The sequence below is a fragment of the Lissotriton helveticus genome, chromosome 4_1 (genome assembly GCF_964261635.1).
Source record: "Lissotriton helveticus chromosome 4_1, aLisHel1.1, whole genome shotgun sequence".
Taxonomy (NCBI): domain Eukaryota; kingdom Metazoa; phylum Chordata; class Amphibia; order Caudata; family Salamandridae; genus Lissotriton; species Lissotriton helveticus.
Genome location: NC_136063.1, coordinates 1,507,790,232 through 1,507,807,153, shown reverse-complemented (window position 1 = coordinate 1,507,807,153; position 16,922 = coordinate 1,507,790,232). Strand labels below are relative to the sequence as shown.

The following is a 16,922-nucleotide window of genomic DNA, read 5'->3' as shown; positions in this document are numbered from 1 at the left end:
AGTATTTATATGGGAGTGTGAAAGTGTGTGTGGTTCAGTGGGGGGGTGTGTGACTGTCCAATGATGTGTGAATAGTTGATTTAGTAGATATATGAAGTTAAAACTACATGTTCTAACAGTTTGGGTGAGGGAATCTCTTTATGGGTGTGGTGATGAGCAAATATATTTCTCAAAGGTACAGGTCCAACAAACTAGAAAAGTAAAAGGCAGTGTATGTGTCAGTTGTTGTATATAAATAAGTATACATAAGACACAATGATTGTGTGAGTGACTGTATGGATAACTGTATACTTGTAATAATGATTTTATAATTCACTAAGTATGACTTACTATCTAAATGAATGGAAGAAGTGGTGTTTGTATAAGTGTTTTGCTACGTAAATATGTAAGTATGATCCATTGTTTGCATAAGTGAGCAGGATGACTTCATATGTGAATAGGATGCGTGCTGTTGTTTAATGTCGATATAGATGTATACGTATTTTTGATAGTGTTCTATTGTTCATTGACAGCATGTATGAGTGAATCCATAGGTAAGTGATTAGATGTGTGTATACATCTATGAATCACTGAGTGGATTTTTAGATACTTGTATTGCTGTGACAATGGATTTAAATATGATACTCTGTATTTTACAAGTGATGAAAAATTGTAATAGTGTATGAAAAGGTGTATGTGATTGTCACGTGGATGATGTCATCAGTGATGTCATCAGTGATGTCATTTGAGATGTCATCAGTGATGTCACTGACCATGTCATGAATGATCTAATATGTGACATCATCAGCAGTGGATTGCGGGTGCTCGAAATATAGTTAGTACAACTAACTATATAGGAGCAATTTCAATGGTTTTGTATGAGTAAAATGTCCAGCTAACTATAACACCACTAAAACTTATAGTTTTTTGAGTGTATTTCAAAGGTTTTGTGAAAGATAATTCCTAACTATATAACTCCTGAAACCTATGGTTTTTTCAGTGAATTTCAAAGGTTTTTTAAATGCTAATTCCTAACTATATAAGGCCTGAAACCTATGGTTTTTTCATTGAATTTGCAAGGTTTTTTAAATGCCAATTCCTAACTATATAAGGCCTGAAACCTATGATTTTTTCAGTGAATTTGCAAGGTTTTTTTAAATGCTAATTCCTAACTATATAAGGCCTGAAACCTATGGTTTTTTCAGTGAATTTCAAAGGATATTTAAATGCTAATTCCTAACTATATAAGGCCTGAAACCTATGGTTTTTTCAGTGAATTCGCAAGGTTTTTTAAATGCTAATTCCTAACTATATAAGGCCTGAAACCTATGGTTTTTTCAGTGAATTTCGAAGTTTTTTTTTAATGCTAATTCTATTAGCGGATAACGTTTAAATATATTAATATCCTAGTGGGACCACCTGAGTAGCCCTAAGGGGTCAGGGTGTTTCTACCCTGCCCCCTTTTTGTGTTCTACACGTTTGTTTTTCTGCTTTCTTGTGCCTCAGTCTACAAAGACCCAAGATGGATGCCAACACTTCCTGGTTAGAAGTGTTGACAGCCAATGAGCATGCAGCTTTCTCGGGAAGGCATGCTGATTGGCTGTCACTGTCTGTCAACACTAGCACAAGATGGATGCCAACACCTCCTGGTTAGAAGTGTTGACAGCCAATGACCTTGCAGATTTCTCGGTAAGGCATGCTGATTGGCTGCCACTGTCTGTCAACACTCAAAACCAGGAAGTGTTGGCAGCCATCTTGTGCCTTGTTAGAACCAAGACACAAGAAAGCAGTGAAACAAAGGTGTGAAACTCGCAAAGGGGCCAGAATAGAATCACCCTGACCCCCTAGGCCTGCTCAGGGGGTCCCACAAGGACCCCTGAGGCAAAAAAATTATAATTTTTTTTTTTTAAAAGTCGCGGGGTACCTCCAATTTATATAAAAATGCTACATTTTAAAAAAAACTCTGTCTTTCTTTTTTTCTCCAGGGTACGCTTACCGGTACGTGTACCGATACGTGTACCACACCTGTGTGGTGTGTGTGTGTGGGGGGTGGGTGTGGAGTGTGTGTGTGTGGGGGGTATGTGTGTGGGGTGTGTGTGTGTAGGATGTGTGGGTGTGTGTGTGGGCGGTGTGTGTGTGTGTGTGTGGGGGTGTGTGTGTGGGTGTGTGTGAGGAGTGTGTGTGTGGGTGTGTGTGTGTGGGGGGGGTGAGGTGTGTGTGGGGGATGTGTGGGTGTGTCTGTGAGGTGTGTGTGTATGTGTGTGTGTGGGGGGGAGTGAAGTGTGTGTGGGTGGGGGTGAGTGGGGTGTGTGGGTGTAGGTGGGGGTGTGGGTGTAAGGTGTGTGTGTGTGTGGGGTGTTTGGGTGTGGGTGGAGGTGTGGGTGTGTGAGGTATGTGTGGGGGTGTGTGTGGGGGGTGTGGGTATGGGGTGTGTGTGTGTGGGGGGGTATGTGTGTGGGGTGTGTGTGTGTATGAGTAAAATGTTCAGCTAACTATAACTATGGTTTTTTCAGTGAATTTAATAGGTTTTTTAAATGCTAATTCCTAACTATAACTGGTGTGAAACCTATGGTTTTTTCAGTGAATTTCATAGTTTTTTAAATGCTAATTCCTAACTATAACTGGTGTGAAACCTATGGTTTTTTCAGGTTTTTTAAATGCTAATTCCTAACTATATAAGGCCTGAAACCTTTGGTTTTTTCAGTGAACTCGCAAGGTTTTTTAAATGCTAATTCTATTAGCGGATAACGTTTATATATGTTAATATCCTTGTGGGACCACCTGAACAGCCCTAGGGGGGTCAGGGTGTTTCTACAAGGCCCCCATTTCTTTTTTTTTCTACGGGTATGCGTACCGTGCGCGTACGCGTACGGTACGCACACCGTAAGCGTACCCCGCGACTTTCTGATTTTTTTTTGCCTTGGGGGTCCTTGTGGGACCCCCTGAGAAGGCCTAGGGGGTCAGGGTGCTTCTACCCTGCCCGCATTTTGAGTTCTACACGTTTGTTTTTCTGCTTTCCTGTGCCTCAGTCTACCGAGGCACAAGATGGCTGCCAACAGTTTCTGTTTTGGAGTGTTGACAGACATATATATAGATATATATATGGTATACTAAGTACCTTAGTATATATTTTTAACAATCATAAACTCTTAAAAAATACTTATACTAACTGGATGATGTCATCAGTGATATAATCTGTGATGTCAGTGACCATGTTATGAGTGATGTAATATGTGAGGTCATAAGCATTACATTGCAGTGGCGTCAGTCATAGTTAGCTTAGATAACTATAACTGCTGAATTTCGCTGTAAGAGCAAGTGAAAATTGAGCCCAACTATAACATTCCTGTAACTTTTGTTTTTTTCAGTACATTTCCAAGGCTTTATTCCTTGTTCTATTTTCCAACCGGACGCACTGGATGGAATTGCACCAAATTTGGCAGAAAGGTAGATTTGGATAAGCAGCTCATGCTTTCAGTTATTTGGTGTAAATCCATTCAGTAGTTGTGGAGAAAGGTACAAAAAAAGGTACTGATATCTGTGGATGCAGTCATTTCTCAGAAAATATGAACTTGTGCAGGTAAATGCAGGGCTCTGATTGGCTTCAACTGAGTCCCAAAGAAAATGTAAAATAAAACAGAACGAGAGCAGGGTAAGAATGTACTAAACCCATATAGTTGATCCTTGGGTTGCAGAGGGACCCCCTCAGGACAAAAAATGCCCATTAAAATAAATTGGTAAATCATGATATTAATGGAAAAAATAACAAAAAGCAACACAGGCTCCTGTGCTTCTTTGCTAATGGGCACCTGGGTGGGCCAGATCCCGGGGACATCTTGATAATAAAGGAGGGGGTGCACAGGCCCCACTGAGGCTTATCAATGTCCCAGGGAATACCACCTCCCTAGGTTTATTTTTTTAATGGGGGCTTCTTGGACCCCCTGTGCCACGGGGAGCACCACCTCCCAGGGGCCACATTCAAACATGAATTGGAGGGTCCTCATGAACACCTATGTGCACCAAGTACCACCACCTCCCCTGGGCTTATGCCTTGTTATGGGGGACTCTTGGACCACGCCGGGCCCCAGATACCCCCACCTCAGCAGGGCCATAATGAATTTGTGATAGGTGGGCCTCAGGGACCACCAGGGCCCCAGGAACTACCATCTCCCTGGAACCACCTTTTGGTAACAAATTGGGGGGGCTGAGTGGGCCCCTTCTTGGGCCATTCTTGGATCCGGGGACCAACACCTCCCAGGGGCAAGCCAAACAAGAAGAAAGTAAGGGGGCACTCAGACTCCTCCTGGAGCCATAGATGGCCCTGGCAAAGGCCACCCTCCAGGACTGGCTTTTGCTATGTCCTAGGGTTCCCACTCCTGGGATACAGCTGTTTGATGTGCCTTGGTGGCAGCTTTACCAATCCTGCCAAGCCACAGCAAATCCTCTGCTTCCAGTAAGCAAGAGCATTAAAATGGTCTTGCTTTCTGGAAACAGAGCAGAATTGCTTTCACACACAGGGAGGCTACCTTTCCAGCAGCTCCCTGTTTGTGAAAGCAATGCCAGCTCCCACAGGAGGTGGGGAGCTGGTAGGCCTGCAGGAGCCTTCAGGCTCCCCCCACGGTCCCAGTGGAGAGTATGTTTCCTGAGGGCACCCACAACAAATAGGCAGGCCCTGGGAGAAGTGGTCCTTTGGACCAAATCCGGCCAAGGGAGGGGGGCCACATGGCCCCCTTCCCTAATAGAAGTGAGCCTGGCCCCGAGGGATTGGGTCCCTGGGGCAAATTTGGCCTGGGACAGGGGGCCATGCACCCTAACCCCTAAATATTTTTTTTAATATATTAAGAAAGGCTGACCCTGGGGATGGGGTTCTGGGGCAGAAATCGGGCAGGGAGGTGGGCCAGGCTTCCCCACCAACGTTCAATAGGGTCTGGCCCCGGAGGCAGTGGTACCAGGGGCCAAAATTGGCTCAGGGAGAGGGGCAAACGGCCCCCTTTCCCTAATAAAACAAAAAAAAGGCCGGCCAAGGAGAAGGTGCTGAAGGCCCTGCCTGCTTACGCCACCACTCTGCAAATGAACATACTGGTGCGCAACTGGTTGGATAATGAAGTCTCCTTGGATGCTGAGGGTCCTTGGGGGCCAATTACCCCTCCAGTTACCTCAGTAAGTCCACTGCTGAGACATCCTAGAAGTCTGTGCCCCTTTTCCGCACCACTCTGCAAACGTGCCTCTTCGAGCACTTCTTGTTGGGGGATAAAGTCCCCTTGGGTGGTGAAGGTTCTTTGGAGCCAAGAACACTTCTTGTTACCTCCGGTAAGTCCCACACTGTGAAATTGCTGAGAGCTTGTGAGAGGCCCAGCCCCCTTCTCCACCCCTCTGCAAACAAGACTACTAATTAAAAAACCATAGACATTCACTTTATAAAGCAAAGGTTACAGGGATGTAAGGAAATAGAATTAAAATACTTAGGAATACACTGAAAAACTAAAAGGTTACAGGGATGTTCTAGATAGGCTCAGATTTCACTTGTACAATCCCATAGAAATTCTGCAGTTGCGTTGTAGTTACCTAAGCTAACTATAAGGTATGTCCTCACAATGCGCTGCTTAGGACCTCACATATTACATCACTCATGATATGGTCAGTAACATCACTGATGACATCACTGATTTCATCTCAGTCAGTCAAAATACTTTTATTCGATTAATAAATTTCAAAAAAAGAGATAGATACAAATACATCACAGGGAGTAAACAGCAGCAGTTCATTGGGTACAAATATAACTATAACATAAATATAATTTACACATAATATAGAACACAATTAAAATATTTCTCAGTATTACATTAAAAACAGCCAATATACAGTTAATTCATGTGCTAGGGGGATACCCTGTAACCTGTGACTATTTTTATTAATACGGACACACGCTACCAGATAATTTGCTACATGGAAAGTGACACGTGCACTAGATAGGAGTTGCAAAAACAAGAGAGCGGGACTCACCTGGAGGAAACCCGTCTCCCTCAGAATCGGCAACAAATATTTTTTCCTCATTTCTACATAGTGGTCACAAAACATCATAAAATGTTGTGTGTCCTGTATTGAGAAATTATCACACTCACAGGTTTTAGCCTTTTCTGGTGTGTCCCAGGAAGAAAAGGAACCAAGCATAAAATGTATTAGATTAAAACGGAATCTAATTAAAAGAAACCGATGAAACAGTCTCGTTACCAGAATAAGATAGGGTTCAAGTCCAGGGGCAGTTATTAGTGCATAATTTCTTCTTACGAGTGGTTTCCCCATCTCAATTGCCTCCCGCTCAACAGTAAATAAATTTAACAGGGCAATTTTAATCTCCCTAACATCTTCTCTTTTTATACAACCTGGAGCATGAAAGAGCTCTGGTCTGCCTAGTTTTGTAAACATAGCCATAATATAGGCCAACCATGGGATCTTGTGAGCTTTATCCAGAGCAAGGCAATCCTTGAGAATCATGTGGTTTAGGGAGATTTCCTGGTTAAGCCAGGTTTTAATCCAACAGATTACAGGGGCGGATTTCAATAGGTCTGTAACAAACCCCAGTCCCAGCTCTGAGTGAGTTGAGAAGGTGGGGGTGGACTGTGGTACGGAGAGAAGAGATCTTAAGAATTTATTCTCCACCTTCTGGATAGTATCCTGATTTGTATATCCCCAGATAGCAGAGCCATAGGTGGCTATTGCCAGGCATTTTGCTTTGTATACTTTAAGTATAGCCTCCATTGGTCTGGCTCGCAACCGGGGCCGCGAACGACCTGGCTACTGCGTTACTTTTAGACTTCTGTTGGGGATCCCAGGTTCCTTTATCATCAAAGATGACATCCAAATAAGAAAAGATGGGAACCCTCTTTACTTCTTCCCCCCTGCAAAAGAAAGATCTACATTTCCTTTTCCTACTACAGGCTCCCACCACCATGACCTGGGATTTAGAGGTGTTAATTTTCAAATCCAACGATGCCATAAAGTCACCAAAGGAGGCTAATAGTCTATTTAGGGCAACGCCTGATCGGGCTAAAAGGACCGCGTCGTCCGCGTATAGGAGGACCGGGATATTGGTAACTCCTACACACGGTACGTCTACAGTTGCCTCTGCTACTGCTGGCTCTAAGGCATTTATGTATAATGTAAAGAGAAGAGGGGCCAGGATGCATCCTTGCCTGACCCCCCTCTCCGACTTAAAGTGACTTGTGCACCTCCCCGCTTGGGTGACTCTGACTGAGGCTAGGAGACCGCAGTGGAGGTCAGCTAAAAATCCAACTAAGGGGAGATCAATGCCTATTCCTAAAAGGGCCTTCCACAGCTTTGACCTATTGACTAGATCGAAGGCTGAGGAGAGGTCCATAAAAGCCATGTATAGGGACCCCACCTTAGCGATCATATATTTGCTGATTAAAAGTTGGAGATTCAGACACTGATCCAAGGTGCTTCTCCTGGCTCTAAAGCCGTACTGGGCGTTAGACATGATTCCACTGTCCTCTAGCCAGTCTGTGAGCCTGCCTAGTATGACTCTGCCTAAGATTTTGATGGCAGAGTCAATTAGGGAGATGGGCCTGTAACAGGCCGGATCTCCGCGTTGTCCATTTTTGAAGATTGGTATAATAATAGACTTAGCCCAAGACTCCGGGAAATTTTTCATGTCAAATGACACCACTGACCAAGTTTTCTTAGGAAAAGCAATATTTTGGTTTGCTAATGGCTCTGTTTGACGAATCCTCACGAAATTTCCCAAAGAAGATCCCCACTTTGTCTAGCTGTGCATGGAAAGTTTCAGCGTGATTTTTCAAGCTGGGGCCTAGAAAAAGCGTGATACAAAAGTGAGTTTCCAATGTAAATTCCCATAGAGAATTTAAATATGACACAGCCTGAACTGCTGAACATAATTACCCCAAATTTGGTGGAAGCCTAGATCTTGCTCCAAAAAGGAGCTCTTTGTGATTTGGTGTAAATTTGTTCAGTAATTATCAAGAGGAGCGGAGACTTCGCAAATCCAACAGATCTCATGCTGACCAGAACGTGTTGTGAGCTATTTTGGGGCCGGAAATCAGTCCAGTAAAAATTAAGTATGGGTGAATTTTGCTGACCAGCGGTCCGCGAATTTGCCTGAAATCACAAAAAAATCCGCGAATTCGCGGATTTTCCCGCGAAATCGCAGATTTTTGGGTGATTTGCACTGGAGTACTTTCTACTGGCTAATCCAGTAAGTGCTAACTCGTTGGGTAAATGTATAGTGCTTTTCCTACACTGCAGCTGCGAAAAGGGCCAGATGATTTGTCTCCACTGACCATGTGTGCCTGTAACTTTGCCACCGTTCCAAAAGGTGCTGAGGTCCCTTGAGTGAGCTGTCCATCATATTTGGGAAAGGGCGGGAAGACGTTTGATACCGCTAGTGTTTGGTGCGGGGCCAAACGAGCGGGGCTTCTATGTGTGTCAACATGCCTCTTGTGTGTAAAGGGTCAGAGAGCGAGCAGGGCAGCAGGTGAGGAGAAAGCAGCCTCCTGGTCACAGGAACTACATGGGATTTGTGCTAGAGAAACTCATGGATTCAAAGACCTCCCTCTAGTATTACAGCTAATTTTCGACAGCAGATATGGTGTTAAAGCACACTTGCCCAGCCTCGGCCGTGCTCACTATTGTTTTGGGCTGATTAAAACATTACTGAATTTGTGCTTCAACTTGGACACCTGTTATATCTGTAAGTGCTTCCTGTTGAGGTTTAATTTTTGTGACAGGAGCCTCGTGCCAGAATGAATCCTGCACTGCATAGTGATCCACGAAGATGCCACTGTTTTGTGCAATACCTCTACTCAACTGCAGTACTTTCTACTGGCTAATACAGTAAGTGCTACCTCGTTGGGTAAATGTATAGTGATTTTCCTACACTGCAGCTGCGTAAAGGACCAGATGATTTGTCTCCGCTGACCATTTGTGCCTGTAACTTTGCCACCGCGCCAAAAGGCGCCGAGGTCCCTTGAGTGAGCTGCCCATCATAGTTTGGAAAGGGTGGGAAGACATTTGATCCCACTAGTGTGTGGTGCGGGGCTTCTATGTGTGTCAACATGCCTCTTGTGTATAAAGGGTCAGAGAGCGAGCAGGGCAGCAGGTGAGGAGAAAGCAGCCTCCTGGTAACAGGAACTACATGGGGGTTGCGCTCGAGAAACTCATGGTTTTGAGTATTACAGCTAATTTTCGATGGCAGATATGGGGTTAAAGCGCACTTGCCCAGCCTCGACCATGCTCACTAATGTTTTGGGCTGATTAAAACATTACTGAATTTGAGCTTCAACTCAGGCACCTGCTTTATTTATACCTGTAAGTGCTTCCTGTTGAGGTTTAATTTTTGGCCCACAGGAAGCACTTACAGAGTTAAGGCAGGTCCCCGAGTTGAAGCTAACTTTGTAACCATTTTAGAATGGCGCCGGCAAGCTGCCAGAGTAGAAGTTGCAACTTGCAAGTTGCAACTTCAACTCTGGCAGCTTACCGGTGCCATTCTAAAATGGTTACAAAGTTAGCTTCAACTTGAGCACCTGCCTTAACTGTAAGTGCTTCCTGTGGGCCAAAAAACAAATCCGTCTGCGAGCGGATTGACAGATTTTTTGGCAATTTCGTGAGATTCGCGGATCGCGAAATTGCCGAAAATCGGCAAATTCCGCAAGGGGAACAGATTTTTGGCCCACAGTTAGTAAAAATAATAACAGCTAAAAAAAGAGAAGGTGGCAGCATAGAACTACCCTGACCTCCTAGGACTGGTGGTGGGGTCCTCCAAGGACCCTGGCAGGGCAAAAAGGATTAAAAAAAAGTTGTTTGCAGTGGAAATTGTAGAGATTTGCGAATCCCCTCAAATAGAAATTGAAAGAAATGTGTTCTACCATACTTGTTTGCATTGGACCCCTGGGTGGGTCATGTCCCGGGAGCATATTAACATATATATTATGGGGAGGGGATGCATGCAGGGTCCCTCCCTATGGGCTATATGGACCCGGGACCACCACCTCCCCAGTGCCAGGCCAATGACTGATTATGGCTGAATTTCTATGGTTTTGGATGTGTGAAATCCAAGCCCAAATATAACATCTCAGTAAACTTTGGCATTATTAGTGAATTTCTAAGGTTTTAAAATTTTATTTCCTAACTATAATGTTCCTGTAACTTTTATTTGTTTCAGTGAATTTCTAAGGTTTTAAAAAAAATCTATTTCCTAACTATAACATCCCTGTAGCATTTGTTTTTTCAGTGTATACATCTATATTATATACCAGTTTAGATCTAGTTTCCATAAACAAAGTGGTTTTTTTTACAAAATCTTCAATAATTGTTTGACACTCACTTCACCTGCTGTCTTGACCCCCTAGGCCTGGTGGTGGGACCCTGATGGGGGCAAAAATCTATTTTGTATCAAGTTTGGCAGAGATTTCACAGAGGATCAATGAATTTGTGGCAACATTGGGAAAAACAAGTGTTTGTTATATATTTGCCCTCCAGGTGATCCAGGTCCTGGAGGGTGGATTAAAGAAAAATATTACGGGGAAGGGGGCGTGCATGGCCCCCAACCCAAGCTAATTTCAGCCCCAGGGACACCATGCCCCTGGGCCCAGCTGAATGAATTAAGGGGTATGAGTTTCAGGAGGTCGCCCCTCACATGGGCCATTTTTGGCCCTGGGGACTGCCTCGTTCCTGGGGGCCAGGCTGATTATAAAAATGGGGAGGGGGCCATGTGGCCTCCCTACCAGGCTGTATTTGGCCTCAGTGACCACCACCTCCCCTGGGCAAAGGAGGATAGGCTGTGTGATGCCTCTCCATGATTTTCTAATTGACTCTGGGGGTCCCATTCCCTGGTGCCAATCTGTGCAAGTGAAAGGTAGGGGATAATGTGGCCCCACCCCAATGTGAGGGCCAGGCTCACCTATGCCCTTGGGAGCCGACCCTCAGGAAAAAGAAGTTGCCCTGTCTGCACTAGTGCGGGCAGGGAAACCTCTGTTGTCTCTCAGTTCTCCAGCAGCAATTTAAAGCTACTGCCAAGCTAGAGCTCCCAGCTGGCGGGAGCTTTAAATAAGACTTTTCATCTATTTCCCTGCCCGTTGTCAAGCAGGCAGGGAAACAGATGAAAAAATTGATGCCGCACACAAGTAGCTCGAAAAAACAAACAAGGGCCTTGACTCACCTCAGTAAGGCACAGTCTATATACTTAAATAACCAAAACCAAAAGCCAATACTGAGTCATACTATACCCAAAAGCTATTGCAAAAAGCAAAAAAACCAATGAATTTTTAGCCATGTGTTGGATTTAATTCATCATCATTTTTTATTTTCAAAAACTTTCAACGAACACAAAATACAAACTGTTTTTATAAATATGTGTGACACCTAAAAACCTTTGGAGGACAGACGTGCACACATAGGATACCACAACAAAGGTTGACGCGACCCTTTGTCCGATTCTCATCAGGACCACATAGAAAATCAGAATCCTAAGTCAAAATGAACATGTATGACTAATGTTTTAAGTAGATTTGTTCACTTACCATTGGGAATAGGGGATGATTTTTTTAAATACAGACTTACCCCTGCTAAATTTGCATAACATACAATTGAAATTAACCCAATGGTTTGACATAGGTTCTATTTATTTATTTTTCGTTTCTGTGTTACATGTTGGTTTCTTTGTAAGTTTGAAGTCTTGATTGTCAATGTGAGTGTGTATTGAGTCTGGTTACGTCTCAGGTGACGAGTATGAAAGAGGTTGCTTGAATTTGTGTATTTATTTGTAATTTTTTGTGCACGTCTGTCCTCCAAAGGTTTTTAGGTGTCACACATATTTATAAAAACAGTTTGTATTTTGTGTTCATTGAAAGTTTTTGAAAATAAAAAAATTATGATGGATTAAATCCAACACATGGCTAAAAATTCATTGTTTTTTTAGCTTTTTGCAATAGCTTATGGGTATAGTATTACACACAAGTAGCAGCATTTTATGCTGCTCCTTGAGTGCGACTGCCACTTCGGATCCCACTGGAGGTGGTGGGCCGGTTGAGGCTGTGGGGGCATTGGGGCGGCCCTGAAGAATAAACATATTGCTGAAATTAAATGCACACATGGTCACTGGAGATATTTCTTGTGGTGTATTATGTAGGTGTAGTGTAGAATACAAACTGGACATTTACCCAATGAGGTAGCACTTACCAGTAGAACGTTCTCATGTTGAGTAGATATTTTGTGTAAAACTATAGATTCTTGATGGATAAACAGGCAGGTGAGGTCCTGTTCTGGCCCCAATGCTCATTTCACAGAAATTAAACCTCAATGGGATGCACCTACAAATTTAAACATAGCACATGCTCCAGTTGAAGCTCCAGTTCTGTTAAGGACAAATGATACTAACTTCCTGGGCTTGGCAAAGGCACAGACAGTGTGTTTTCTCAGCAATTCCACATTGAAAAAGGATCTGAAATCCTTGGTGGGAGGTGAATGCATCATTAATCTATCTGAGCACAATCTGTAGTGACAGTGACAATTGGTTCTTTTTGTCATCTCCTGGTGAGAGCAGAGTCTAGGCTTTTCCCTTTAAATTAATGTGAGTATGCAAATGTGCATAAACACCTAGAAATTTGGCCCTGCCCCACCCATGTTTGTAGTATGCAAAGGTCTTCCCACCTTTTACCTGGATGATGGACAGCTTACCAAATGGCCCGAGCGCTTTTCCAGACGATTTTGGTGATGTGTTCCTGAAGCCAAGACATATGAGCACATCTCCACCAAACGAAGAAGCACTAACTTCATATAGTTAAGAGGAAGTACCCGTGCTTGGTGGAGATTCACCTCTTTGTAGTCTCGCTGTCTTCTCTATACAAGGATTCATGTTATCACAGATTTCTGAAGAAGACACTCGTGTTACAATCACATTGGCACAATTAAGCACACACAAGGACACTAGAGACATTTCCTTATGGTCCACTACACAGCTGTAGTGTAGAGAATTCACTAGACATTTACCCAACGAGGTAGCATTTACTAATTAGCCAGTAGAAGGAGCTCCAGTTGGGTTGTGTTTTTGTGCAAAATTATGGACTCTTTTTGGATAAATTGGCAGGTTAGGTTCTGTTCTAGCCCTGATGCTCATTTCACAGAAATTAAACCTCAACAAGAGGCACTTACAAATAGAAACATAGATGGTGCCCCAGTTGAAGCTCCACTTCTGTAAAGGACAAATGATCGTAACTTCTTGGGCTCGGCAAAATGCAAAGCAAGTGTGTTTTCTTTGCATTTTTGAGGAATAGGGGGACATCTACACCAAACAAAGAATAACTTACTTCATAGAGTTTCACCACTTTGTAGTCTTGTCATCTTCTGTATATGGGGATTCATGTGATCATGGATTTCTGGAAGAAAACTGTTGGAAAATGGCCCACTCTGTAGGGTCACCCCAAACCTTTTGCCTAACTCCTCTTTTTTCGTTTTGTTGGCTTTATGACTCTGAGCATTTTACCTCAACTGACCAGTGCTAAAGTGCTTGTGCCTCTCCCCTAAACATGGGGACATTGGTGTATACCTGACTGGCATATTTAGTTTACTTATAAGTCCCTCGTAAGGTGGCGTATACCCATGGCCTGTAATCTAAATGCTACCAGTGGGCCTGCAGTACTGACTGTGCCACCCATACAAGTTGTCTTTCACACCTTCCTCAGGCCTGCCATTTCAAGGCAATAACAATAACAATGACAATAAGCTTATTCTGTGATTACTTAAAATCATTACAAAATGCATAACAAATATAAGGCTATCAACACAAGAGCATTGATAAGAAATATTTTTTTAAAAGGACATGAATCTAAATATGTGTATTCAATATATTTAAAACAGTAAAACAATGTTCCCATAATAAAAAGGGAGATATCCTGAGGTTGTACTGGGGCCAAGGAGGTCATAAAAACGTGCAGTGAGGACAGCATGATAGTGCAGAGAGCAGTGCTAAAGATGCGCACTGGGTTCCGAGCCTGGGGATGGTACCACAACACTTGTCTGTGCCAGGGCATGCCATTAAAGTGCAAGGTGCAATTCCCGAGCAAGTAACAGAATGTTAAAATGGAGGCTCTAAGCGCAATGGCCCAGGTGGGCCATAAATGGGATTGCTATACGGGCTGCTTTGGATTACAAGGGTAGAGCATGGTCGCGTAGTGATGTGTTGTTAAAATTGCAAGTTACAGTGTGTGATAAAATGCAGTGCTTAGAGGCGAAGATGACCTGCACACATGCAAAGGGTGACTAAGATATATTAAGGTGCTCCTGAGGAGCCATGCAGTTGTCTGGAACTACCAATTTTGGATGTAATATGGGTCCAGTGAGACAGGCCACACAGTCGGACCCTACTTGTGCTCAATGATAGATGGCTTGATTGCTCAGGAAGTTAAGAGTCCTGTTCCTTAATTGACTGCATGCGGTGCATGCACTGCCCCCTATTGCTAATCAAGGGGTGTGCACTATCCATAACATCTGTAGATCCATTCATTCCCAATCAAGCCCCAAACCACAGTCGCAATAACACGAGCGCCCCGATTGAGATGGGAGACGAGTCGCCTAAAACACATTTGGACTTACCATTAGCTGGTACACCCTATGTGGTGGTACTGGCAAATGTCCCAAGAATACAGACTGGAGCAATAGAATCCTTGGAGCTTTTAAGAAATAAATCGTTACATTGGTTGGGCACAAGGTCAGACCTAACCGAGAGACTCTTTGATGAAGTTAAGATGGTTAGGAGAGTATCGTGGGTAGGCAGAGGCCGTACAAATCTGACTGGGGACTGTGTAGTGTTGACATTTAAAACCCCACAATTGGTACAATTAATTTTGAGAATAGTGGGAAGTCAAATAATTACAAGGCAGGGTTTCAATTTGGTTCCATTCGGTTATTTTTACCAATCAACGAGTAAAAAAAATGCTCCTACATTTAGGGAACCCTATCCCTCAGGCCAGAGACACCAGTTTAATGTGCCTACTTTTCAACCGTTTTGAAACACTTAGCAACCTCAATTTAGTTGACTGACTACAAATGGGGGAACAATGCTATAATGTATCATCTAGCAGATCAGACTCGTTGGACAGCGGGGGTACACTCGCATTGCTGCCCAGTAATAATACAATTGTTCATTATGGATCCTCCCTGACAGTAAGCGCAATTACAGTAAACGACCCGCTGATAAATACTTTGAATGTTTCTATTCTACCCTACCCCCAACATGCTAATCCTACATCTATTCTAACTATTGAGAGGGGTTTCGACTGTGGAAAAGATCAGGGAGATAATTGTCAGCCTGTTCTGGAACATCGCAGGACTAAAATCCAAGGTAACAAATGCTTTATGGTTTGAGTTTGTGAGAAATGTTAACATTCTCAGCCTGCAAGAAATTTGGGTGATAGACCCTATACATATAAGTGGCTATAAGACCTTCCATACTTCAGCTTTTACTTCTTCGCATGGTCGAGCTAAGGGGGGGCCGTGCATATATATATCAAATTACTTGAATACAGGGAAAATTTATTTAATTGTAACTGAACCCCAATACCAAACAATGAATCCGCATATAGATGATACTTCCTGTGTGGTGTTATTGAACTTTTGTAATAATGCAACCTCAGAGACGATTAAAGAAGTTTGAAATCCATGAGCCACCACTTACACACTTTGTATATTGGTTTAAAGAAGGAGATATTTGTGGTACGGGGTGGGGATTTTAATTCACTCTTATCAAAACATATCGTCAATGAAGTATGTGGCCTGGCATGTGAAAAATATATCAGTTTTGCACATTTCTCGCACACAATATATGGTGATGTACTGAATGAAATCATGTTCATGTTTGATTTGAGGTTTGCTAACAACCTGTGTTCACCCACAGTACCTTTTAGTCCTACCTTTATTGGCTGAGGCACATTTTCTACTATCAACTTTATACTATCTTCAAGTAGATATTCCTCACGTGTTAGTAATTTTTTTTAAGACACATGAGATGGTTCTAATTTACCATTTTCCCTTAAGCGTGGAAGTATAGATGTATAGCCGGGGCATTAATGCTAGAACTACGTTGGCTGATATTATTGATAACATTGCACTGACTAGGGAAAATGGATTTGCACTTAGATGGGCCAGGGTGGATTACAAGGAATTAATTATTAAAGTTGTGTCAAACTGTAAAAGTATGTTTTTAATGTGCCTAGATGAAAGCTCACCCAGTGAAGAAATTATAGAAAACTTCGTGGCTATCTCTAACTATGTGAAGAAAGCACTCTCTGAGAAACAAGGGTGGTTCAACACCGAGTGTACAAAGGCATATACTAAACTTAAAAATTCCCTCCACGCGATCGTGAAAAATAGGGAACTTATTAATGAGGCAAGAAGAAACTATAGTACAGCTCTAAAAGCAAGAAAGCCCGCCCTAAAGGAAGAAGCATGGCGTGCTTTGCACGACGCCTCTGAGATACATGATTCTTCTGCCTTTTGGAAGGCGGTGAATGAGCCATTTTTAGCTGAGAAGGACAAGGCCTCAATAGAGATTACCATTACTGAGCCGGAGTGGATACAACATTATGCGACGCTGTATAGCGATTCCGTAATAGACCCCCAGGGGACCTCATTCAATATGGAGGCCTTGGTATAAGAACTAACATTGGACTTCACACTTAGTGAAGTTATAGCAGCAATTAACTCAAGCCTGGGTGGTAAGGCTCCAGGGCCGGACGGCATACTTGTTGATCTTTTTAAATCGAACGTAGTTTTATGGGACCACTTTTAACACAGGTTTTATACGCATGTAGTGCACAGGGTTTTTTATCTACACGGTACAAATCTATCGTTGTGCCAATTTTTAAAAAGAGAGACAGGACGAACCCAGCCTGCTACAATCCAATCTCACTGCT

At 43.1% G+C, this 16,922-nt stretch overlaps 1 long non-coding RNA gene across 1 annotated transcript in view; it reads left to right on the top strand.

Annotated features, from left to right (window-relative positions):
* Window positions 1–16,922, top strand: part of LOC144827573 (uncharacterized) — a 540,892-nt gene that overhangs the window by 393,816 nt on the left and 130,154 nt on the right. The gene's annotated exons all lie outside the window — the stretch shown is intronic.